Raw genomic sequence first — 26,829 nt, forward strand, 5'->3', positions numbered from 1 at the left:
CAAAACCTTCGGGAGAATATATAATGAATTTTTATCGACCAAGATACGTAATGTGCAAGAAAACAGAGTCCGGAAGGCACACGAGGTGCTCACGAGGTAGGGGGGCGCGCCTAAGGGGGTAGGGCGCGCCCACCACCCTCGTGGGGCCCTCATGTCCTTCCCAGACTGCTACTTATTTTTCTATTTTTCTAAATATTCCAAAACGGAGAAATATTGCCTTCAAAATTGTTTTGGAGTCGGTTTACTTACCGTACCACATACCTATTCCTTTTCGGAGTCTGAAACATTCTGGAAAGTGTCCCTTATGTATTCCTCCGGGCTTACGGTTTCAATAATATTGGTTTCAACAATTATAGGATTACCTGACATATAATGTTTAATTCTTTGACCGTTTACCACCTTCGGATTTGTGCCTTCAAAGTTGTTGATTTTTATGGCACCGGAACGATAGACCTCTTCGATAACATAGGGGCCTTCCCATTTGGAGAGAAGTTTGCCTGCAAAAAATCTTAAACGAGAGTTGTATAGCAATACATAATCACCTACATTAAACGCATGCTTTTGTATCCTTTTGTCATGCCATCTTTTAACTTTTTCTTTAAACAACTTGGCATTTTCATAAGCTTGGGTTCTCCATTCATCCAGTGAGCTAATATCAAATAACCTCTTCTCACCAGCAAGTTTAAAATCATAGTTAAGCTCTTTAGTAGCCCAATATGCCTTATGTTCTAGTTCGAGAGGTAAGTGACATGCTTTTCCATAAACCATTTTATATGGAGACATACCCATAGGATTTTTGTAGGCAGTTCTATAAGCCCATAATGCATCATCAAGTTTCTTAGACCAATTCTTTCTTGACCTATTAATAGTCTTTTGCAAAATTAATTCGAGCTCTCTATTGCTCAACTCTACTTGACCACTAGACTGAGGGTGATAAGGAGATGCAATTGTATGATTAACATCATATTTAGCAAGCATTTTACGAAAAGCACCATGAATAAAGTGTGAACCACCATCAGTCATTAAATATCTAGGGACTCCAAACCTCGGGAAAATAACTTCCTTAAGCATTTTAATAGAAGTGTTATGATCAGCACTACTAGTTGGAATAGCTTCTACCCAGTTAGTAACGTAATCAACAGCAACTAGAATATGTGTGTATCCATTAGAGGCAGGAAAAGGTCCCATATAATCAAAGCCCCAAACATCAAATGGTTCAATAACAAGAGAATAATTCATAGGCATTTCTTGACGTCTACTAATATTACCAATTCGTTGACATTCATCACAAGACAAGACAAACTTACGGGCATCCTTGAAGAGAGTAGGCCAATAAAAACCAGATTGCAATACCTTATGTGTAGTTCTATCTCCAGCGTGGTGTCCTCCATAAGACTCGCAATAACACTTGTGTAGGATCTGTTCCTGTTCATGCTCAGGTACACAACGTCTAATAACACCATCTACTCCTTCTTTATAAAGATGTGGGTCATCCCAAAAGTAATGTCTCAAATCATAGAAGAACTTTTTATTTTGTTGGTATGTGAAGCTAGGTGGTATAAATTTAGCAACAATATAATTAGCATAATCAGCATACCATGGAGTACTATGAGAAGTACTTATAACATTTAATTGTTCATCAGCAAAGCTATCATTAATAGGTAGTGGGTCATCAAGAATATTTTCTAACCTAGACAAGTTGTCTGCAACGGGGTTCTCAGCTCCCTTTCTATCAACAATATGCAAATCAAATTCTTGTAGCAAGAGAACCCATCTAATAAGTCTAGGTTTAGCATCTTTCTTTTCCATAAGATATTTAATTACAGCATGATCAGTTTGGATAGTTACTTTAGAATCAACAATATAAGATCTGAACTTATCACAAGCAAATACAACTGCTAAAAGCTCTTTTTCAGTAGTAGCATAATTTCTTTGAGCATTGTCTAGAGTCTTACTAGCATAATGAATAACTTTTAATTTCTTATCAACTCTTTGCCCTAGAACAGCACCTACAGCATAATCACTAGCATCACACATAATTTCAAAGGGTAGGTTCCAATCAGGTGGCTGAACAACAGGTGCAAAGACTAATGCTTTCTTAAGTATTCCAAATGCTTCTACACAATCATCATCAAAGACAAATGGTATATATTTTTTCAATAAATTAGTCAGAGGCCGGGGAATTTTTGAGAAGTCCTTAATGAACCTCCTGTAAAATCCGGCGTGACCAAGGAAACTTCTTATACCTTTGACGTCCTTGGGACACGGCATCTTTTCAATAGCATCAACCTTGGCTTTATCAACTTCAATACCTCTTTCAGAAACTTTATGCCCCAAGACAATACCTTCATTAACCATAAAGTGGCACTTTTCCCAATTCAAGACAAGATTAGTTTCTTCACATCTCTGCAAAACTCGATCAAGATTGCTCAAGCAATCATCAAAAGAGGAACCATAGACGGAAAAGTCATCCATGAAAACCTCACAAATCTTTTCACAAAAGTCAGAGAATATAGCCATCATGCATCTTTGAAAGGTAGCAGGTGCATTACATAAACCAAAAGGCATACGTCTATAAGCAAAAGTACCAAAAGGGCATGTAAAAGTAGTCTTTGATTGATCTCTAGCCGACATAGGTATTTGAGAGAAACCAGAATAACCATCTAGAAAGCAATAGTGTGTATGTTTGCATAATCTTTCTAGCATTTGATCAATAAAAGGTAAGGGGTAATGATCTTTCTTAGTAGCTTTATTTAATTTGCGGAAATCAATTACCATCCTATAACCTGTGATAATTCTTTGTGGAATCAATTCATCTTTATCATTAGGAACAATAGTAATACCTCCCTTCTTAGGGACACAATGGACAGGACTTACCCACTCACTATCAGCAACGGGATAGATTATACCTACCTCCAGAAGCTTTAGTATTTCTTTTCTTACCACTTCTTTCATTTTAGGATTCAGACGTCGTTGAGGATCACGAACTGGTTTGGCATCTGCTTCCAAATTTATTTTATGTTAACATAGAGTGGGACTAATGCCCTTCAGATCATCAAGAGTATATCCAATAGCAGCACGATGCCTCTTCAGAGTTTTCAATAATCTTTCTTCTTCATGCTTTGAAAGGTTAGCACTAGTAATAACAGGATATATCTTCTTTTCATCAAGATAAGCATATTTAAGATTATCAGGCAAAGGTTTAAGCTCAAACACGGGATCACCCTTGGGTGGAGGAGGATCCCCTAAGATTTCAACAGGCAAATTGTGTTGCAGAATAGGTTCCTGTTTAAAGAATACTTCATCTATTTCCCTTCTTTCATTCATGAACATATCATTTTCATGGTCTAGCAAATAGTGTTCTAAAGGATCACTAGGAGGTACAGCAATAGAAGCAAGACCAATAATTTCATCCTTACTAGGTAATTATTCCTCACGATGTTGTTTACTAAATTTAGGGAAATTAAACTCATGAACCATATCATCCAAGCCAACAGTAACAACATTCTTTGTGCAATCTATGGTAGCATTGCAGTATTTAAGAAGGGTCTACCAAATATGATGGGACAAAATCTATCTTGCGGAGAAGTAAGAACAAGAAAATCAGTAGGATATTTAGTTTTCCCACAAAAGACTTCAACATCTCTAACAATTCCAATTGGTGCAATAGTATCTCTATTAGCAAGTTTAATTGTGACATCAATACCTTCTAACTTAGCAGGTGCAATTTCATTCTTAATTTCTTCGTATAAAGTATGCGGTATAACACTAGCACTTGCACCCATATCACATAAGCCATGATAACAATGATCTCCATTTTAACAGAAATAACAGGCAGGCCTACCACAGGTCTATGTTTATCTTTATCACAAGGTTTAGCAATTCTAGCAGTTTCACCTTCGAACTGAATAACATGCCCATCGATATTATCAGACAAGAGATCTTTAACAATAGCAATATTAGGTTCCACTTTAACTTGCTCAGGAGGTGTATAAGTTCTAATATTGCTTTTACGAACAACAATTGAAGCTTTAGCATGATCCTTTATTCTAACAGGGAAAGGTGGTTTCTCAACATAAGAAGTAGGAACAATAGGATCATTATAAGTGACAGTCTTTTCTTCAACTTTAATAGGTGCAGCTACTTTTACTTCTATGGGAGGATGATATTTAAACCACTTCTCCTTAGGGAGATCAACATAAGTAGCAAAAGATTCACAGAAAGAAGCTACTATCTCAGAGTCAAGTCCATATTTAGTGCTAAACTTACGGAAAATATCGGTGTCCATAAAAGATTTAACACAATCAAACTTAGGTGTCATACCTGACTCCTTACCTTCGTCAAGGTCCCAATATTCAGAGTTGCGTTTAATTCTATCCAATAAAGTCCATCTGAATTCAATAGTCTTCATCATAAAAGAGCCAGCACAAGAAGTATTGAGCATGGTGCGATTGTTATCAGAAAGCCGAGCATAAAAACTTTGCATAATTATTTATCTCGGGAGCTCATGATTGGGGCATGAATATAACATTGATTTAAGCCTCCCCCAAGCTTGATCGATGCTTTCTCCTTCGTGAGGCCAGAAATTATATATATAATTGTGATCACGATGAACTAGATGCATAGGATAATACTTTTGATGAAATTCCAACTTCAATCTTTTATAGTCCCATGATCTCATATCATCACATAGCCTATACCATATCAATGCGTCTCCCTTCAAAGATAAAGGGAAGACCTTCTTCTTAGCAACATCATCGGGTATACCTGCAAGCTTAAATAATCCACAAACTTCATCCACATATATTAAGTGCTCATCAGGATGCTTTGTTCCATCTCCTGTAGAAGGATTAGCTAGCAGTTTTACCATCATACCCGAAGGAAATTCAAAAGGAGTTTCATTTTCAATATGTTCAGTAGGTTGAGGAGCAACTCTTGGCTCTACTGGACGGGGTGAAGATACCCCGAACAAGCCCCTCGGAGAATTAATTTCCATAGTAACAAGTGACAGTAAATTTCAGCACACTATATAAATTTTTCCTTACCAAATTCCACCTACCAAAGGTGCTACACTCCCCGGCAACGGCGCCAGAAAAGAGTCTTGATGACCCACAAGTATAGGGGATCTATCATAGTCCTTTCGATAAGTAAGAGTGTCGAACCCAACGAGGAGGAGAAGGAAATGATAAGCGGTTTTCAGCAAGGTATTCTCTGCAAGTACTGAAATGAGTGGTAACAGATAGTTTTGTGACGGGATAAATTGTAACGAGCAACAAGTAACAAAAGTAAATAAAATGCAGCAAGATGGCCCAATCCTTTTATAGAAAAGGACAAGCCGGAACAAACTCTTATAATAGGAAAAGTGCTCCCGAGGACACATGGGAATATCGTCAAGCTAGTTTTCATCACGTTCATATGATTCGCGTTCGATACTTTGATAATTTGATATGTGGGAGGACTGGTGCTTGGGTGCTGTTCTTACTTGAACAAGCATCCCACTTATGATTAACCTCTATTGCAAGCATCCGCAACTACAACAAAAGTATTAAGGTAAACCTAACCATAGCATGAAACATATGGATCCAGATCAGCCCCTTACGAAGCAACACATAAACTAGGGTTTAAGCTTCTGTCACTCTAGCAACCCATCATCTACTTATTACTTACCAATTCCTTCCTCTAGGCCCAAATAATGGTGAAGTGTTATGTAGTCGATGTTCACATAACACCACTAGAGGCTAGACAACATACATCTTATCAAAATATCAAACGAATACCAAATTCACATGACTACTAATAGCAAGACTTCTCCCTTGTTCTCAGGAACGAACGTAATTACTCACAAAGCATATTCATGTTCATAATCAGAGGGGTAATAATATGCATATAGGATCTGAACATATGATCTTCCACCAAATAAACCAACTAGCATCAACTACAAGGAGTAATCAACACTACTACCAACCTACTAGCACCAATCTCGGACTTTGAGACAAGAATTGGATACAAGAGATGAACTAGGGTTTGGAGATGTGATGGTGGTGGTGAAGATGTTGATGGAGATTGCCCTCTCCCGATGAGAGGAGCGTTGGTGATGACGATGGTGATGATTTCCCCCTCCCGGAGGGAAGTTTCCCCGACAGAACAGCTCTGTCGGAGCTCTAGATTGGATCCGCCAAGGTTCCGCCTCGTGGCGGCGGAGTCTCGTCCCGAAAAGTTCCTTCTTATTTTTTCTCATTGAAAGACCTCATATAGGAGAAGATGGACATCGGAGAGCCACTAGGGGGCCCACGAGGTAGGGGGCGTGCCCCCACCCTCGTAAGCAGGGTGTGGGCCCCCTGGCCTTCATCTTTGGCGAGGATTTTTCTTTATTTATTTTAAGACGTTCCATGGAGTTTCAGGACTTTTGGAGTTGCGCAGAATAGGTCTCTAATATTTGCTCCTTTTCCAGCCCAGAATTCCAGCTGCCGGCATTCTCCCTCCTTACGTAAACCTTGTAAAATAAGAGAGAATAGCCATAAGTATTGTGACATAAAGTGAAATAACAACCCATAATGCAATAAATATTGATATAAAAGCATGATGCAAAATGGACGTATCATCTATGTGTTCACACATGTACTAAGTTTCTGGTTAATACAATTCTAGCATGAATAACAAACATTTATCATGAAATAAGTAAATAACTAATAACTTTATTGTTGCCTCTAGGGCATATTTCTTTTAGTCTCCCCACTTGCACTAGAGTCAATAATCTAGTTCACATCGCCATGTGATTTAACACCAATAGTTCACATCACCATGTGATTAATACCCATAGTTCACATCGCCATGTGACCAACACTCAAAGGGTTTACTAGACTCAGTAATCTTAGTGAACATCGCCATGTGATTAACACCCAAAGAGTACTAAGGTGTGATTATGTTTTGCTTGTGAGAGAAGTTTATTCAACGGGTCTGCCATATTTAGATATGTATGTATTTTGAAAATTTCTATGTCAACAATGCTCTGCACGGAGCTACTCTAGCTAATTGCTCCCACTTTCAATATGTTTCCACATTGAGACTTAGAGTCATCCGGGTCAGTGTCAAAACCTGCATCGACGTAACCCTTTACGACGAACCTTTTGTCACCTCCATAACCAAGAAACATATCCTTATTCCACTAAGGATAATTTTGACCGCTGTCCAGTGATATACTCCTAGATCACTATTGTACTCCCTTGCCAAACTCAGTGTAGGGTATACAATAGATCTGGTACACAGCATGGCATACTTTATAAAACCTATGGCTGAGGCATAGGGAATGACTTTCATTCTCTTTCTATCTTCTGCCGTGGTCGGGCTTTGAGTCTTGCCCAATTTCACACCTTGCAATACATGCAAGAACTCCTTCTTTGACTATTCCATTTCGAACTACTTCAAACATTTGTCAAGGTATGTACTCATTGAAAAAACTTATCAAGCGTCTTGATCTATCTCTATAGATCTTGATGCTCAATATGTAAGTAGCTTCATCGAGGTCTTTCTTTTAAAAACTCCTTTCAAACACTCCTTTTATGCTTTCTAGAAAATTCTACATCATTTGTGATCAAGAATATGTCATTCACATATACTTATCAGAAAGGTTGCAGTGCTCCCACTCACTTTGTTGTAAATACAGGCTTCATCGCAAGTCTGTATAAACCTATATGCTTTGATCAACTCATCAAAGCATATATTCCAACTCTTAGATGCTTTGCACCAGTCCATGGATGGATCTCTGGAGCTTACACGTTTTTTTAGCACCTTTAGGATCGACAAAACCTTCTGGTTGCATCATATATAACTCTTCTTTAAGAAATCCATTAAGGAATGTAGTTTTGACATCCATTTGCCAGATTTCATAAAATGTGGCAATTGCTAACATGATTGGGACAGACTTAAGCATCGCTACGAGTGAGAAAAACTAATCGTAGTCAACACCTTGAACTTTGTTAAAAACCTTTTTCGACAAGTCTAGCTTTGTAGATAGTAACACTACTATCAGCGTCTGTCTTCCTCTTGAAGATCCATTTATTTTCGATGGCTTGCCGATCATCGGGCAAGTCAACCAAAGTCCACACTTTGTTCTCATACATGGATCCCATCTCAGATTTTCATGGCCTCAAGCCATTTCGCGGAATCTAGGCTCATCATCGCTTCCTCATAGTTCATAGGTTCGTCATGGTCAAGTAACATGAACTCCAGAATAGGATTACCGTACCACTCTGGTGCGGAACGTACTCTGGTTGACCTACGAGGTTCGGTAGTAACTTGATCCGAAGCTTTGTGATCATCATCATTAACTTCCTCACTAATTGGTGTATGCATCACCTGAACTGATTTCAGTGAAGAAATAATTTCCAATTTGAGAGAAGGTACAATTACCTCATCAAGTTCTACCTTCCTCCCACTCACTTCTTTTGAGAGAAACTCCTTCTCCAGAAAGGATCCATTCTTAGCAACAAAGATCTTGCCTTCGGATATGTGATAGAAGGTCTACCCAATAGTCTCTTTTGGGTATCCTATGAAGACACATTTCTCTGATTTGGGTTCGAGCTTATCAGGTTGAAGCTTTTTCACATAAGCATCGCAGCCTCAAACTTTAAGAAAAGACAACTTGGGTTTCTTGCCAAACCATAGTTCATAAGGTGTCGACTCAACGGATTTAGATGGTGCCCTATTTAACGTGAATGCAGCTGTCTCTAATGCATAACCCCAAAACGATAGTGGTAAATCGGTAAGAGACACCATAGATTGCGTTATATCCAATAAAGTACGGTTATGACGTTCGGACACACCATTATGCTGTGGTGTTCCAGGTGGCATGAGTTTGTGAAACTATTCCACATTGTTTTAATTGAAGGCCAAACTCGTAACTCAAATATTTTCCTCTACAATCAGATCGTAGAAACTTTATTTTCTTGGTACGATGATTCTCTACTTCACTCTGAAAATCTTTGAACTTTTCAAGTGTTTCAGACATGTGTTTCATCAAGTATATATACACATATCTGCTCAAATCATCTGTGAATGTCAGAAAACAATGATACCCGTCGTGAGCCTCAACATTCATTGAACCGCATACATTGGTACGTATTATTTCCAATAAGTCAGTGGCTCGCTCCATTGTTCCGGAGAACGGAGTCTTAGTCAACTTGCCCATGAGGCATGGTTTGCAAGCATCAAATGATTCGTAATCAAGTGATCCAAAAGTCCATCGCATGGAGTTTCTTCATGCGCTTTACACCAATATGACCTAAACGGCAGTGCCACAAATAAGTTGCACTATCATTATTAACTTTGCATCTTTTGGCTTCAATATTTATGAATATGTGTATCCCTACGATGGAGATTCAATAAACCATTAACATTGAGTGTATGACCATAAAAGGTTTTTATTCATGTAAATAGAAAACAATTATTCTTTGACTTAAATGAATAACCGTATTGCAATAGATATGATCCAATCATATTATGTTCAACACAAACACCAAATAACATTTATTTTAGGTTCAACACTAATCCCAAAGGTAAAGGGAGTGTGATGGTGATCTTATCAACCTTGGAATCACTTCCAACACACATCGTCACCTTGCCCTCAACTAGTCTTTGTTCATTTTGTAACTCCTATTTCAAGTTACTAATCATAGCAACTCAACCAGTATGAAATACCCAGGGGCTACTATGAACACTAGTAAAGTACACATCAATAACATGTATATCATATATACTTTTGTTCACTTTGCCATCCTTCTTATCTGCCAAGTATTTGGGGTAGTTCCGCTTCCAATGACCATTTCCTTCGCAGTAGAAGCACTCAGTTTCAGGCTTGGGTCTAGCTTTGGGCTTCTGCATGGGAGTGGCAGCTTGCTTGCCATTCTTCTTGAAGTTCCCTTTCTTTCCCTTGCCCTTTTACTCGAAACTAGTGGTCTTGTTAACCAGCAACACTTGATGCTATTTCTTGATTTCTACCTTCACCGATTTCAGCATCGTGAAGAGCTTGGGAAGTACTTTCGTCATCCCTTGCATATTATAGTTCAGCACTATGTTCTAGTAACTTGGTGGTAGTGACTAGAGAACTTTATCAATTACTATCTTATCTGGAAGATTAACTCCCACTTGATTCAAGCAATTGTAGTACCCAGACAATTTGAGCACATGCTCACTAGTTGAGCTATTCTCCTCCATCTTGTAGGCAAAGTACTATCAGAGGTCTCATACCTCTTGACTCGGGCATGAGTCTGGAATACAAATTTCAACTCTTGGAACATCTTATATGTTCTGTCGCGTTCAATCCCAGTTCTAAGCCGTAAAGCATGGTGCACTAAACTATCGAGTAGTCATCATACATGTAAGTGCATCTAGTGCCCCTTAGTGATTTTGGTGTATTGAAGACTTATAGGTTAAGGGACTAATGCGTGTGTGAGTGTACACGGGTCTATAAGTCTATGAGGAGTTTGATATTTACAGGAAAAGTCGACCCCTAAAAATGAATATCTTTGACTGAAGATTTTGGTATTTCTGAAGACTTTCATGAAGACTTTGAAAGTGAAGAAATTGGTGTGTCCGTGAAGACTTGATATTCATGCGAGAAATATGAAGATTGAAGACTTTCGTTTTCATAGTTTTGTTTTTCTCTTTCTTGAGTCATAGGAAACACTGTACTGTTAAAGGGGGTCGAGGAAATACTAAGGAAAAATTTCCATGTGATGCTCAACTCAAATCCTACACCTACCAATCCCTTTGAGTGAAGCCATTGGAAATCACATACAGTTCAGTCAATTTCTTCACTGAGAGAGACGAAGTTCTTCTAGTCAATGAGGAATTTGTCCTGACTGGGGGCTTAGGAATTCGCCAGTGTAGATTGCCTACACAGTGAGGAACATGATAGCCCTGAGGATTTTGCTACTCAAAATTCCGACTGTTGTTGTGCTATGCGCCAGCTGTCCCAAAATATCTATCCACCTAACGGTCATATCATTGAAGGGCATTTATGTCTTATCATGTCGGGCTGCTCCGTAGGCTATAAATAGCTGCCCCCTACAACCACTAGCTGGTTGGCTGCTCTGAGAGAAACTGATACTTGTCATTTGAGAGCAACCCATCCTCCGAGGACTTTGAGCGAAAATCATCAAGTGAGGAAAAACCAAAAACCCAAAACCCAAACACCTACAAACCCCAAGTGATTGAGCATCACTAAAGAGATTGATCCTGAGTGGATCCGACGCTTGTTACCTTTGAAGACTGTGCTTCTTCCAGACGGTTAGGCGTCATGGTCTAGAGCATCCAAGAGGAATTGTGGATCGCTGAGTGACCAAGTTTGTGAAGGTTTGGAAGTCGCCTGAAGACTTACCACGAGTGATTGGACGAGGTCTGTGTGACCTTAGTTCAAGGAGAATACGGTGAGGACTGGGTGTCTTGGACTAAGTGTCCTTGACCTCAGCCGCTCCAACCAGACGCACAACTAAGACAGCAGTTGGAACTGGTCTACCAAATCATTGTCTTCACCGAGCTTACTGGTTCTATTTGCTCAACTCTTCCACTTCCTCATAACTGTGCTGTGTGTTTGTTCATATCTGTGTTTGAAGAGTTTGACTGAAAACTTTCTCAATTTCCTCAGTTCAAGTTCTTCAGTCTGTTTGTCTTCATCCTGTGTTATCCTGTGATTACGCTTACTATACTCTGTGCCTGTCTTCATTTCATCATGATGACTATGCTTGTATTCTGTTGTGTTTACTTTTGAGTACTTATTCCGCTGCTAGTAGTTCTTCGCTAAGGAATTTCCTCACCAGCAAATTCCTCAGTGAAGAATTTCATAAAAATCGCCTATTCACCCCCCTCTAGTCGATATAACGCACTTTCAATTGGTATCAGAGTGAGGTACTCCCCTGTTCTGTGTGATTTTTGTTTAACCGCCTGGAGTTTTAGTTATGTCGACCACATGTATGATCAAGGTCTTTGCTGGGTGTCCTACCTTCGATGGGACGGACTACCCCTACTGGAAGAATAAGATGTGAATGCATCTTGAAGCAATTGATAATGATCTCTGGTATGTTGTGGAAAATGGTGTTCCCTCAGTCACACCTTCTCTGAATGCTGCCGATGTGAAGAGATTCAAGCAACTCGACTCTCAAGCGAAGAATATCATATGTGGCCATCTGAGCAAAGGATAGTATGGCAGAGTGAGTGCTTTGGAAACAGCGAAGCTTATCTGGGACAGGTTGTCCAAAGTGAATGAAGGAGTCTCAACTCAGTGTGACTCTCGAGTTGATGTTCTTCGCAATCTCTTCAACCGCTTCAAAAGACTCAACAATGAAAATGTTCAACAAACCTTCGATCGCCTCACTAACATCTCAAATGAGCTTCAAGCACTTGGTGCCACTGACATCACCGACTATGAGGTGGTGAAGAAATTGCTGAGATCGCTTGATTCCTCATTTGACACTCTGGCATTGATGATACAAGAACGTGCTGATTACAAGTCACTTGATCTCGCTGATATTCTCGAGGGGCTAAATACTCATGAGTTCCAACTTGCTAAAAAGAGAGATCTCTATGTGAGGGAGTCCTGGATTAGGGGGTGTCCGGGTAGCCGGACTCCAGGACTATGAAGATACAAGATTGAAGACTTCGTCCCATGTCCGGATGGGACTTTCCTTGGCGTGGAAGGCAAGCTTGGCGATGCGGATATTCAAGATCTCCTACCATTGTAACCGACTTTGTGTAACCCTAACCCTCTCCGGTGTCTATATAAACCGAAGGGTTTTAGTCCGTAGGACAACTTCATCATACAACAATCATACCATAGGCTAGCTTTTAGGGTTTAGCCTCCTTGATCTCGTGGTAGATCTACTCTTGTACTACCCATATCATCAATATTAATCAAGTAGGACGTAGGGTTTTACCTCCATCAAGAGGGCCCGAACCTGGGTAAAACATCGTGTTCCTTGCCTCCTGTTACCATCCGGCCTAGACGCACAGTTCGGGACCCCGTACCCGAGATCCGCCGGTTTTGACACCGACATTGGTGCTTTCATTGAGAGTTCCTCTGTGCCGTCGCAATCAGGAAGGATGCCTCTTCCCGTCTTTAAAGACGGCACCGTTACTAAGGGAGCCTTGGCTGTCGGCCAAACTCTCCGGCTAGGCGGTTTTCTCATGACCGCCTGTTCGGCCGTTGCGCCGACGGTGACCTCTCGGGTCATCAAAAGCAATCTTCACGTTAGCTCGGAACTCGTCGAGCAGTTAGATCCAATGGACCTCTCCTCCGTAAACGAGGTCTTGGATCGCATTGCCGCCTTGGGGGTCACTATGTATTATGACCAGGTTGGGCTTAAACCCGATCTAAGAGAAATTAATTCTCCCCAAGTCACCCATCACGTTGCCGTGGTAGAGGCACAGTGCGGCGACTCTTCATCTATCTTAAGGACTAGCTACGTCTGGATTCCCGATCCCTCCAAGCAGGATACCCGCGGAGGGGAGGATGTAACTCAAGACCTGAACTTAGAATCAGGCAACGGGCTAGATTCACTGGACAACATCCAAGAATCCAAACTTCAGAGTTCAGAAACTCCTTGGCCTCTGAGTCTTAGATTGGGTGAAGTTCCGAATTTAATTCCACCCACCCACCCGAACATAAGCGATCTATCCCAAATCAGGAAAAAGCCCGAAGAAACAGTACATCATTACTGGGCAAGGTTCCTCCTGGTTATGAACAGGATAAAGGACTGCCGCGAGGAAGACGCAATCTCAATCTTTTGCAATAATTGCACGGACAAGGGAATCCTCAACACCATAGGTCGTCGTGATATTACACACTTCTCTGACTTGGCGTCCATAGTACAAAAGTACTATGCGCTGGAAAGTGCCCGGAAAACCGAAACTAAATTTTGGGACAATCCGGCCCTGAATAGAAACTTCGTCCGAAATAAAAGGGTGCATCATCATCAGACACCCGGATTAAAAACCAAAAAACCAAAACCCTCTACAGGGCATGGAACCATACTAGAGGGATGGCTTAATGGACCCTGTAAAATTCATAGTACAGAGGACGCCACACCAACTCATAGCCTCGAAGCATGTTGGATACTCCGGCAGTTGGCCAAAAGGGGCGAAGATCTCCTAATTCCGGAGGCCGCAGAAAGCCACCTCAGGGACTCCAGTACAGTCTTAACAGTCTTCGAGACTTACGCATCAAATAATATGCGAAAAAGAACACTCCGCAGCCTTGCCGAAGTCTATCAAGTAGCAACAATAAACCCATGGAGTGACATGGCTATTACTTTTAATGCTAGTGATGAACCTAAATTCCGAACAGCTCGAGCACCAGCCGCATTGGTACTCAGTCCTATAGTGGACGGCTTTCGCCTCACCAAGGTACTCATGGACGGAGGCAGCGGATTGAACCTCATTTATGAGGAAACCCTTAAAAAAATGGAAATAGAGTGGAACCGCATTTAGCGAAGTAGCACAACCTTTAGAGGAATAATCCCCAGTTGGGAAGCGCGTTGTGCAGGAAAAATCACACTAGATGTGGTGTTCGGCACGCCGGATAATTATAGGTCCGAAGAGGTCACATTCCAAGTGGGCCCGTTCAGTAGCGGATACCACGCTCTGCTGGGGCGGGAAGCGTTTACAATCTTCCAAACAATACCCCATTACGGGTACATGAAGCTCAAGATGCCTGGGCCGAACGGAATCATCACTCTCGCTTGTGATTCGGACATAGCACTCCGCGCCGAAAACAAGACAGACGCATTGGCCCTTGAGGCACTGTCCGAAGCCCTAGTGGCTGAGGAACTGACTACGGTGCGCTCCACGGTAAATAGGGACGATGTGATACTCGACAGAAGATCCAAGTCCACCTCTTTTAAACCAGTGGATGAAATAGTCAAATTCCAGGTCCATCCAACGGACCCCAATAAAACAGCTTCCATCGGGGCACGATTAAACCCCGATGTAGACGCCGCACTGCGAGAATTCCTGCGGGAGAACTGGGACATTTTTGCTTGGCACCCTTCAGACATGCCAGGAATCCCACGCAGGCTGGCCGAACACAGCTTAAATATCCTAAAAGGATTCAAACCTGTCAAACAAGCCCTTCGGCGTTTCTCTGAGCCCAAGAGACAGGCAATGGGAGAGGAGCTAGCCAAACTATTGGAGGCTAGATTCATCAGAGATATAAAACATCCGGACTGGCTAGCAAACTTGGTGATGGTACCAAAGAAGGACAAATCCTGGCGCCTGTGCGTTGACTTCAAAGACCTTAACAAGGCTTGCCCAAAGGATCCCTTCCCCCTCCCCTGCATTGATCAAATTATCGACGCCACTACAGGACCTGATTCGTTGTGCTTCCTCGACGCATACTCCGGTTACCATCAAATCAAGATGGCCGAGTCAGACCAAGCCGCAACAGCATTCATCACCCCATACGGCCCATTCTGCTTCAACACAATGCCTTTCGGGCTCAAAAACACCGGCGCAACATATCAGCGCATGATTCAGACATGTTTGGCAAACCAGATCGGCAAAACAGTAGAGGCATACGTGGATGATGTGGTCGTAAAAACAAAACATGTCGAATCTCTAGTAGACGACTTGAGCCTTACATTTGACAACCTCCGAGCATATGACATCAAGCTAAATCCGGAAAAATGCGTTTTCGGCGTTCCAGCCGGAAAGCTCTTGGGCTTCATTGTATCCGGTAGAGGAATCGAAGCAAATCCAGCCAAGATCTGAGCTTTGTCACAATTGGATATCCCAAAGGACCTCAAACAAATACAAAAATTAACCGGATGCATGGCGGCTCTAAGCCGCTTTATCTCCCGGTTGGGAGAAAAGGCGCTACCCCTCTATCGCCTCCTTCGGTGCACCGAACACTTCGAGTGGATGGATGCCGCCACGGCCGGACTCGAGGAAATAAAAGCCATATTGGCAACAAACCCCGTCCTGGCCGCGCCAAACATCGGCGAACCAATGCTATTGTACATTGCAGCAACCCATCAAGTTGTCAGCGCAGTACTCGTCGTCGAGAGGGAAACGGACGGACACAAATTCCCCCTTCAAAAGCCGGTTTACTATGTGTCCACTGTCCTCACCCCATGCAAATCACGGTACCCACATTATCAAAAGATTGCATATGCAGTATTCATGGCATCCCGGAAGCTACGACACTACTTTCAAGAGTGTTCAATCACAGTAGCATCGGAAGTACCACTCAACGATATTATAAACAACCGTGACACAACGGGCCGGATTGCAAAATGGGCCATCGAGCTCCTCCCGTTCGACATAAGTTATAGGCCATGGCGAGCTATCAAGTTGCAAGTTTTGGCCGACTTCGTCGCAGAATGGACGGAGGCCGAACTCCCTAAAGAGTACGGCACATATTCAAACTGGATCATGCACTTCGACGGTTCCAAAATGTTGGCCGGACTAGGGGCCGGCGTCGTTTTGACGTCCCCCACAGGAGACACAGTTCAATATGTACTCCAGATTATGTACACGGACTCCAACAATGCAGTCGAATATGAGGCCCTTTTACATGGTCTCCGGATGGCAGTATCCATGGGCATTCAACGCCTAGAGGTGCGCGGGGATTCGAACCTCGCGATATCCAAAATAAATGGAGACTTCGATGCCAAGGATCCAAAAATGGCAGCTTACCGCAACGCCGTCCTCAAAATGTCAGCTCGGTTTGAGGGGCTCGAATTTCACCATATAGCCCGAGAAAACAATCAGGCGGCAGATGTCCTGGCACGCATCTTCGCAAAACGCGATGCAGTCCCCCCCCCCCAACATCTTCCTGGAAAGGCTGTTCAAGCCATCCGTAGTATGGGAAGGGGAACATGGCAATATTAGCCCGGACCCAACCGCACTGTCCGACGCCGAACAATCTGACATAATCGGAGGCTCTGCCAATGAAATCACAACCTCAGCCCACGTACTAATGGCCGTTATCGCCCCGTGGACAGAACCATTCCTAGCCTACCTTACTAGGCAGGAACTCCCAGAGGACCAAAACGAGGCACGCTGTATAGTGCGGCGATCTAAAGCCTATAAAGTCCATGAGGGAGAACTTTATAAGAAAAGCACTACCGGAGTCCTTCAAAGGTGCATCTCCGAAGAGGAAGGGCAGAACCTGCTGGCTGAAATTCATGCCGGACTCGGTGGCCATCACGCCGCAGCTCGGTCCCTTGTAAGCAAGGCTTTCCGTACAGGCTTTTATTGGCCGACGGCCCGGGCGGACGCTCAGGACTTGGTCCAACGATGCGCCGGTTGCCAGCTTTTTGCAAACCAAAGCCATATGCCACCCACCGCCCTCCAAACTATCCCCATCACTTGGCCTTTCGTGGTCTGGGGGCTTGACATGGTGGGACCCCTTAAAGGCGGAACCCACAAGAAAAAATACTTACTGGTCATGGTGGATAAGTTCACCAAATGGATAGAAGCCAAGCCTGTCAAGACGGCCGAATCTGGACCTGTGATAGACTTTATATCCGGGGTCGTACACATTTATGGCGTCCCCCACAGCATCATCACCAATAACGGCACGAACTTTACGGCCGATGAGGTAAAACTCTGGTGCAAAAACATGGGCATCAAGCTCGATTATGCTTCCGTCTATCACCCACAAACTAACGGTCAGGTCGAACATGCAAATGGTCTCATCATGAGCGGCATCAAACCCAGATTAGTGCGGTCCCTCAAGGAATCTAACATGCACTGGGTAGAGGAGCTCGACTCCATACTCTGGGGGCTGCGGACCACACCGAATCGCACCACCGGATACACAACATTTTTTATGGTGTATGGCGCAGAGGCAGTCTTGCCATGCGACATAATCCATGACTCACCTCGAGTGAGCATGTACGAAGAAAGGGAAGCCGAGCTCGATCGGCAGGACGGTTTGTACGCCTTAGAGGAGGAGCGCGACGTGGCAAAAGCCCGTTCCGCATTCTATCAACAGCAGGCTCGAATATATCAAAGCAGAGAAGTGCGGGCCAAAAACTACAACATTGGCGAATTAGTTCTACGCCTGCCGGACAAGAAAAAGGACAAGCTGAAGCCCAAGTGGGAAGGTCCCTTCATAATCAACCAAGTCCTGACTGGTGGAGCATACCGCCTGCGAGATGCATCGAATAACCGACTCGAGCCGAACCCATGGAACACAGCCCGTCTCCAAAGATTCTACGCCTAGCGCCGGACTCTGTGTTTGTCTGCTTCCTCTGTCCATATTTAGATTTTCTGTCTTACATTTCTCTCCTTCCCCTCTTTTCTTTTATAGCCCTTAAAGGCTCCTCAAGTGACGTGCTACTCGCGCTCATTAAACTTGGGGGCTTCTTTAACAGAAGCTTATTTATACGGGCTTCACGCCCACCACATGTGTCAAACTTCCGCATGTACCTTTTCTTCACCATTATATGCATCGATATGACTTAAGTTTTGGCCAAGCTGGGTTGCTTGGCTCCTGTGCTTACCCCTACGTTCTCGATTGTTCGGCTAGGTGGTAAAGGGAGCACCTCTTCGATTGTTACTGCCGGATCAGCCGGATGTGTACCTCAGACTGGGTGAAGCCGAAAGCTAGCGTTCTTAAGGGAATATTCGGTCGGTGAACTAAAAGATGACCTTTTTTACTTATTTATATATATGCCCCCAGATGATTTTCCTGCGTTTGCAGTCCGGACATGCACTTCAGGGCATGCCTCCCAGAGAAAGGAACCCCTAACGGAACTATTCTCTCTGGAAGATGTTTCTTACTAACCATGTAATATAATATAACTAGTTGGGCACTTGTCTGATAAAGCACTAATGACCCCTACGCATGGTCTCCATGCATACCCTGGTTCTTACATAACTGGTAGGGTATTCGGACACACTCCGGACCGTCAGGTCCTGAGGTTGAAGCGAAAAGGTTGGCAATGACAAACGATCTCCAATTCGGCTAGAAGGCATTTCACATGTCAATTAAAAATTACATAGTCACTCTGACTGATTGTATTCCTCTTCAATACCATCTAACAGGCTGTCTAACTTACAGTCCTGCTGGGAATACTTGGCGGCCAATTCTACTTGGCCGTACACTAAGCTTACAGGGATCTCCTTCCCGTTAGGCCCCACAGGTCCGACCTCGGCCATGTGGTTTGGGTCAGACTTCGTGTACCGCATCTTCACCATGGCCCAGGCCTTCCTAGAGCCTTGTCGGCAGGCCGATATCTTCCACAACTGGAAGCGCCGCCGAGCTCCCTTAAGCTTCTCCGAAAGCTCTCCAAGGCCCTCGGGCATGGAGTGGGAAGGCCATAAGGCTTGGGCAACGCCTCGCATCGCCTGCCGAACTCGCTCGTGCAGTTGCGAGAGCTCGGGAAGAAGGTCACCCGTAGAACCGGGCATCTCCTCTGCAGGACGACCCGTTAGCATACCTACAGACATTACTCTGTTAGTCGACTTCCTCACCGAACTCTTTTCTTTTAAACATTCGCTTAAACACTTACTAAATATGCCGCATCAAAGCCGCTGATTCTCCTTAGTGGAGTCCGACAGCTGGCCACGAACATCTTTAAGTTCAACGTCCAGCTTGGTGTTGGCATCCTGAAGATCATTCTTCTCCCGCCTCACCCTTGTCAGCATACTCTCACCGGCCTTTAGCCGGCGTAAGAGTTGTTGCCTCTCCGGATCCAGTCTGGCGCCATCTGCAATATGATTTGCCAGATTTACACCCACGCCGCACTTCGCAAGATACTAATCTTTCAAAGTGTATCTTACCAGAGGGGGTCTCTTTGGGCTCCCCTGTCGCGGCTAGTGCGGCCTGCAGTTGGGCTTTGCACTCTTCCAGCTCCTGGGACAGTACGGTATTCTTCTCTGTGAGAACCTACATAACAAATGATCCTTAAATTAGTTATTCTAACTGTTCCAAGTCTCGGGGGCTACTGGTATATATATTTCTTACCCGTATGTCTTTTACATATTGCTCCGTGGCTCTGGCTAAACCATTTTGAGCGGCACGGACATACGCATCTCCCGAATTGAAAGCATCTAATGCCTCTTGGGAGAAACAAGCGTCGCGAAGAACTGTCCGGCGATGCCTGTGGTTCATGGCACTCTCCACCTCGGAATTGGTGGCAGATAGCCTGTCCGCATCCTCTATCGGAGGAGTGTCCGGTGCGCGCCTTGTGTTCGTTTCTGCTTTCGGGCCAGGCGTTGGAACCTGGCTGGTGGAGGCGCGATGGGCAACCTCTCCGGATGTATTCCGGCGAGGTCTCTTCGTCCTGAAGATAGCACGAACGTTAATATGCCCTGAAGGAATAACACCAGGGAAAAAGAGGGTGTGCTATACCTCTGCGCCGGTGTCTCAGTCCAGAATACATTCCTTTTTACCCCACGGGGCCCTGTGGCCCCTCATTGGCTAGCCGCCGCAGGTTCGGCCTCCCGCCTCGAAAATCTCCCCTGCAAAACACGGTCGTTGTCAGAAAAACTGAAATGCGTGAAAATGGATTCCTTCTCAAGGGGATGAGACTCCGCTCTCTGTTACCTGGGAGGCCGGGATTAATCCTGGGTAATCAGCCGTAATGGCCACCAAGGTATTGTCCTTGCTTAGCTGATAAAACACCCCGTCAATCAGCACCACCAATATATCCGGATCAAGGGACCGTCCTGGATCCTCGGGCTGTGGGGGACGGCTGTTTATATCCTTTACTTCCTGACGCAGTTCCTGCGTTGAAATCGGAAGACTACATATTTAATCATGGGAATATAAAATGGATGGGCAAGCACAATTGTCCACTTACCCAACTCGGAGGGTTGTACATAGAAAATCCGCCCTGCGGGTTGACGCGGAGGAATTCCTCCTCTTCTCCCTTGTACAAAGAGGATAAGATCTTTACTAGAGCGGCAGCTGAGGCTGGCCCCTTACGACCGTAACGGGTGGCGTCATCCTCCCCGTTAAAATCCCACATGGGGTGGCCTCTATATTGAAGCGGCTGCACCCCCCGCATAATGCATGCGGCCATGACTTCAATCATGGTTAGTCCGGAATGAGCCAATAGTATTATCCGACCCATCAGGTGAAGGGCGTCCCTGTCGCCTTCTCTTTGAGAGCTCCGCGGGCGCCAGCTTAGGCGTTTCTTTAAGGGAGCACTGTCGAATTCGGGGAGACCGGCCCGGATAGGATCCAGAGCGGGACATCATCTATATAAAACCATTCCGAAGGCCAGTCCTCGGACGCCTTCTTTGGGGTTCCGGATAGATATCCGGTCCCGGCAATACGCCACACTTTGGCTCCGCCCACTTGATATATAGACCCCTCTTGAGAGCGGGGCACCAGGCAGAATAACCTCTTCCACAGTGCGAAGTGAGCCTCAACACCCATGAATAGCTCGCAAAGGGCGACGAAGCCCGCGATATGCAATATAGAGGCGGGCGTGAGATTGTGCAGCTGGAGGCCGTAGAACTCCAGAAGCCCGCGGAGAAATGGATGAATTGGAAATCCAAGTCCTCTTACTAGATAAGGGACGAGGCACACCCGCTCTCCTTTGGAGGGACTGGGGGTGCTCTCCGCTTGTTCTCCGCCATTATAGGTGGCGAGTCCGACTCGGACCGGGACCATATAGGCCTGAGGGAGAAATCCTTTGGCCTGAAGCGATACTAGCTCACTGTGCGGGATGGAGCACCTCTCCCAGTCTCCAGGTTTAGGACTAGAAGGGCGAGAGGAGGAGCTGCGACGGCTGGCCATGTTGGAATGGACCTTTGTTGGAGGCACTCTAATGATTACTCGCGGAGAGGAGAAGGTGTGGTTTGGATCTGAATCCCCATCCCATTAAATAGGCTGCTCGTTTATGCGGCTAGGGGTGTGAATGTAAAAACACCCCGACTTTTCGCATTCGTTTAACACGTGGAAGACGGCCATTATTGGGCGTGGAAGCCAAGGTGCGCTACATTACGAAAATCGGACATTATTCAGCAGGTACACGGAATTTGGAGAAGAACCCGCCTTGCAATGCCGAAGACAATCTGCACGCCGGACTCATCGTCATTGAAGCCTGGTTCGGGGGCTACTGAGGGAGTCCTGGATTAGGGGGTGTTCGGGTAGCCGGACTATACCTTCAGCCGGACTCCAGGACTACGAAGGTACAAGATTGAAGACTTCGTCCCGTGTCCGGATGAGACTTTCCTTGGCGTGGAAGGCAAGCTTGGCGATGCGGATATTCAAGATCTCCTACCATTGTAACCGACTTTGTGTAACCCTAACCCTCTTCGGTGTCTATATAAACCGGAGGGTTTTAGTCCGTAGGAGAACTTCATCATACAAAAATCATACCATAGGCTAGCTTTTAGGGTTTAGCCTCCTTGATCTTGTGGTAGATCTACTCTTGTACTACCCATATCATCAATATTAATCAAGCAAGACGTAAGGTTTTACCTCCATCAAGAGGGCCCGAACCTGGGTAAAACATCGTGTTCCTTTCCTCCTGTTACCATCCGGCCTAGACGCACAGTTCGGGACCCCCTACCCGAGATCCGCCGGTTTTGACACCGACACTATGGTTCAAGCTATGGCAGAACACGTGCATTGAAGGCCAAGGCAGTATCTGAGTCCGAAGATGAAGACTCTGTTAGCAGCCTTGGTGATCCTGAAGAACTGAGCCATGATCTGGCTCTGCTCGTGAAGAAGTTCCAAAAGTTCTAAAGACGTGGTCGCCTTGGAAGATCCTCATGGAGCAATGATTCCTCATCCAGTGACTACAAGACGAGGCTCTGTCACAAGTGCAAGAAAGCTGGACATTTCATTCAAGATTGTCCTCAGTGGGAAAAGGAATCAAAGAAGAAGAAATACAAGGATTACAGTTCTGATGATGCAAAGAAAAAGAAGAAATCCACAAAATCCTCATCATCAAAATCCTCAAAGCCTTCATATCACAAGAAGAGCAGCTCCAAGAAGGCCAGGGCATTCATTGGCAAGGAAATGGACTCTGAGGCTGAATCTGAAGAAAATGAGGAAGAGGAGTCATCTGAGGAGTCCGAATCCGGAGTGGCGAGCCTAGCTCTCGCGACTGCATTCGTTAGCAAGTCTATCTTCAACACTGAAGAAAATGACCTCACCAACAAGGCTGATGAAGGCGATGATAACTACGCTCCCACCTATTGCTTCATGGCGAAGGGTGCCAAGGTACTCAAATATACCTCCTCTGAATCAAGTGAGAATGAATCTGATGAAAACCTTAAGCCCAACTATTCTAAACTTGCTAAGATTGCTATAAAACAACAAAGGGCTTTAGAAAAGGTTCAAAACATGCTAAATAAAAGTGATGATATGTTGGGTGAAGAAATGGATCGCACTGAAACTTTGACTGAAAATCTTCAAAGACTTCAGTCCAAGCTTGACAAACTTCAAAGTCATCATAACACTCTCTTATCGGATCCTGAGAAGCTTTCTTATGAATTTCTTCAAAGAAAGCAAGACCTTGAGAAGCTAAGAGTGAGTTATGAAGATCTTCAGAAGGAGCGCGATTCATTACTTGCTCAACAAATCAGCGCATCTCAGGAAGAATTTGTTCCTCCATGCTTGAAGTGCATTGAACGTGAATCTGCTAATTCTTCACCTGAATGTTCAAATGCTGCTAATGTTTCAAATTCTTCACATGCCTCTGCTATCACTAATTCCTCATCTAAGGACATTGCTAGTATCACTGACAATGCAGGGCTGAAGGAATTGTACACGACAGGCATGTACAAAAGCCTCAAAGGGCATCAGGCTCTTTGTGATGTGCTTAAAAAGCAGATCCTCAATAGGAACCCTAGGAAAGAGGGTATCGCCTTTGAGAGGAAACTCAATGCTGATGGTATATATTGGAAGCCTGAGTAGTACACCAAAACTACATGGGTCGCTGCAAAGGGACCTCCAGTTGATCCATCTAACTTATCTGGATTTGCATGTGAATCTCCTCATTCTGATGATGAGTCAATTGACTCCAACTATAAGCTATTCAAAAATCAGAATGGTGAAGTATTTGCTAGATATGTTGGCACTAACTGAAGAACGGCTCCCCTATGAAGAAAATCTGGGTTCCCAAAAGATGCCTTGAAAATCTTCAGGTGAATGTCATCATGACGCCACCTGTGAAGAATAGGAACCCCAGATCAAATTCCTCATACAGACCAAATTCCTCATATGGATCAAAGTCCTTATATGAACATCATCATGCTAACCCGTCTGTTTCGCAGGGAAGATCTAAGGATTATGGATATGTGCATTATCCTTCAAATCATTATGTCCATAAGTCCTCGAAGAATTTCTCTGCTTACTCATATGCTTACTCTAACCCATCTTATGTGAAACGAAATGGATTGGCTTCTATGCCATCCTTCTCGTATGGAGCTCGCAGAATGATGAACTCTTTGCCACCCCTTCAGATGTGGGTGGTGAAGAAAAAGAACTAATCTCTTTTGCAGGGTCAGGTCTCCAGACGCACATAATCGTCTGAAGAATTTGCCGGAGACCTGAGCATGCCTGATAGGACGCAGGCTAATCATGAAGAAATGAACTTTCTTTTCTCACGTCCTAATATTGCTTTATCAGTTCTTTTACTTGATGAAATTGATCTGATGAATTGATGTCATATTCTTCACTAATGAAGTATATGAGTTTGTAAGCTGCACTAATTCATCTGCAGGATGATCAACCCAAAGCCACTGAGTGGGTCCTTGATAGTGGATGTACAAACCACATGACTGGTGACAAGAATCTATTGATGGATGCTCCATTATCTCCGTCGCATCTGAAGCATATCATCTTTGCTGACAAAGGCAAAAGTCGGGTATTGGGTCTAGGTAAGGTTGCGATTACTAAGGATCGACACATGGACAAAGTCATGCTTGTTGAGTCCTTAGGATACAACCTTATGTCTGTCTCAATGCTTTGTGATCTTGATATGGTTGTTGTCTTCGGCAAGTACTGTTGTGTTGTGGTTATGGAAGCTGACAATTCCAAAGTCTTCGAAGGCTTTAGGAGAGGAGACCTATATATTGTTGATTTCTCTACAGGACCACAACCAGCCGTGTGCTTACTTGCAAAAGATTCAGAAGGCTGGCTCTGGCATCAACGACTTGGTCATGCAGGCATGAGGAATTTGCACACGCTTGCAAAGAAGAAGCATGTCATTGGCATCGAGAATGTCAAATTCCTCAAGGATCACCTATGCGGAGCCTGTGAAGCTGGGAAGATGACCAAGGCCAAGCATCCAGTTTAGACTATCATGACCACCACTTGCCCATTTGAATTGCTTCACATGGATCTCTTTGGTCCTAATCATTATTTTGCTATCTCAAATGAAGCATCTCAATATGGCTTCGTTATTTTTGATGATTATTCTCGTTACACATGGGTACACCTTGTTACTTACAAACATGAAGTGTAGGAAGTCTTCAAACAATTTTCCTCGAGGGCTTCAACCAACTTTGGTGTGAAGATCAAGCACATCAGAAGTGACAATGGCACTGAGTTCAAGAATTCTGGTCTCGATGACTATCTTGATGAACTTGGTATCACTCATGAGTTATCTGCTCCTTACACTCCTCAGCAGAATGGCGCGTGGAGCGCAAGAACAGGACTCTTGCTGAGATGGCTCGCACTATGCTTGATGAATACAAAACGCCTTGTCGTTTCTGGACTGAGGCAATTGATATTGCGTGCCACATCATCAACAGAGTATATCTTCACAAATTCTTAAAAAAGACTGCCTATGAACTCCTCACTGATAAGAAACCCAATGTAAGTTATTTCAAAGTCTTCGGTGCTAAATGTTGGATTAGAGATCCTCATCACAACTCAAAATTTGCACCGAAAGCATGTGAAGGTTTTATGTTTGGTTACGGAAAGGACTCGCACACCTACAGAGTCTTCAACAACGTTCTTCACAAAGTTGTTGAAACTGTAGATGTGCGGTTCGATGAAACTAATGGCTCGCAAAGAGAGCACCTACCTACTGTGATAGATGAACCAACACCTGAGGAAACTATCAAGTTCAAGGCTACTGAGGATGTCATTCCTACTGAAGAATCTGCTGAAGAATTCATTCCAGAACATGAAGAACGTCGAGCTAATGCACCTGAACAAAATGCTGAAGAAAACACTGATCAAATTCTTCAACGACAACCAGCTCATCCTCGCATTGCAAAAGAAGTGCAAGTTGAAAAGATCATCAATGACATCAAAGCGCCAGGTCGTCTCACACGCTCAAAAGCTTCACATTTGTCTAACTTTTGTGGGCAGTATGCTTTTGTCTCTATTACAGAGCCCACTAAGGTAGATCAAGCATTTCTGGAGCCTGAGTGGATTCAGGCCATGCAAGAAGAATTACATCAATTTGAGCTTAACAATGTCTGGGAACTGGTCGAACGTCTAGATCCTCGCAAGCACAATATCATCGGCACAAAGTGGATCTACTACAACAAGCAAGATGAAAATGGCCTTGTGGTGAGGAATAAGGCACGGCTTGTAGCTCAAGGCTACACACAGGTTGAAGGAATTGATTTCGATGAAACTTTTGCACCTGTTGCTAGACTTGAAGCTATTCGCATATTACTTGCTTATGCTAACCATCATGATATCACTCTATATCAAATGGATGTGAAAAGTGCATTCCTCAACGGTAATCTTGAGGAAGAAGTGTATGTTGCTCAACCCCCAGGTTTTGAAGATTCAAAGAATCCTGACAAAGTCTTCAGACTCAACAAGGCCCTCTATGGCCTCAAGCAGGCCCCACGGGCTTGGTATGATACCTTGAAGGAACTCTTCATCAAGAAAGGCTTCAAACC

This window comes from Triticum aestivum, chromosome 3A, assembly GCF_018294505.1.
Source record: "Triticum aestivum cultivar Chinese Spring chromosome 3A, IWGSC CS RefSeq v2.1, whole genome shotgun sequence".
Classification (NCBI taxonomy): Eukaryota; Viridiplantae; Streptophyta; class Magnoliopsida; order Poales; family Poaceae; genus Triticum; species Triticum aestivum.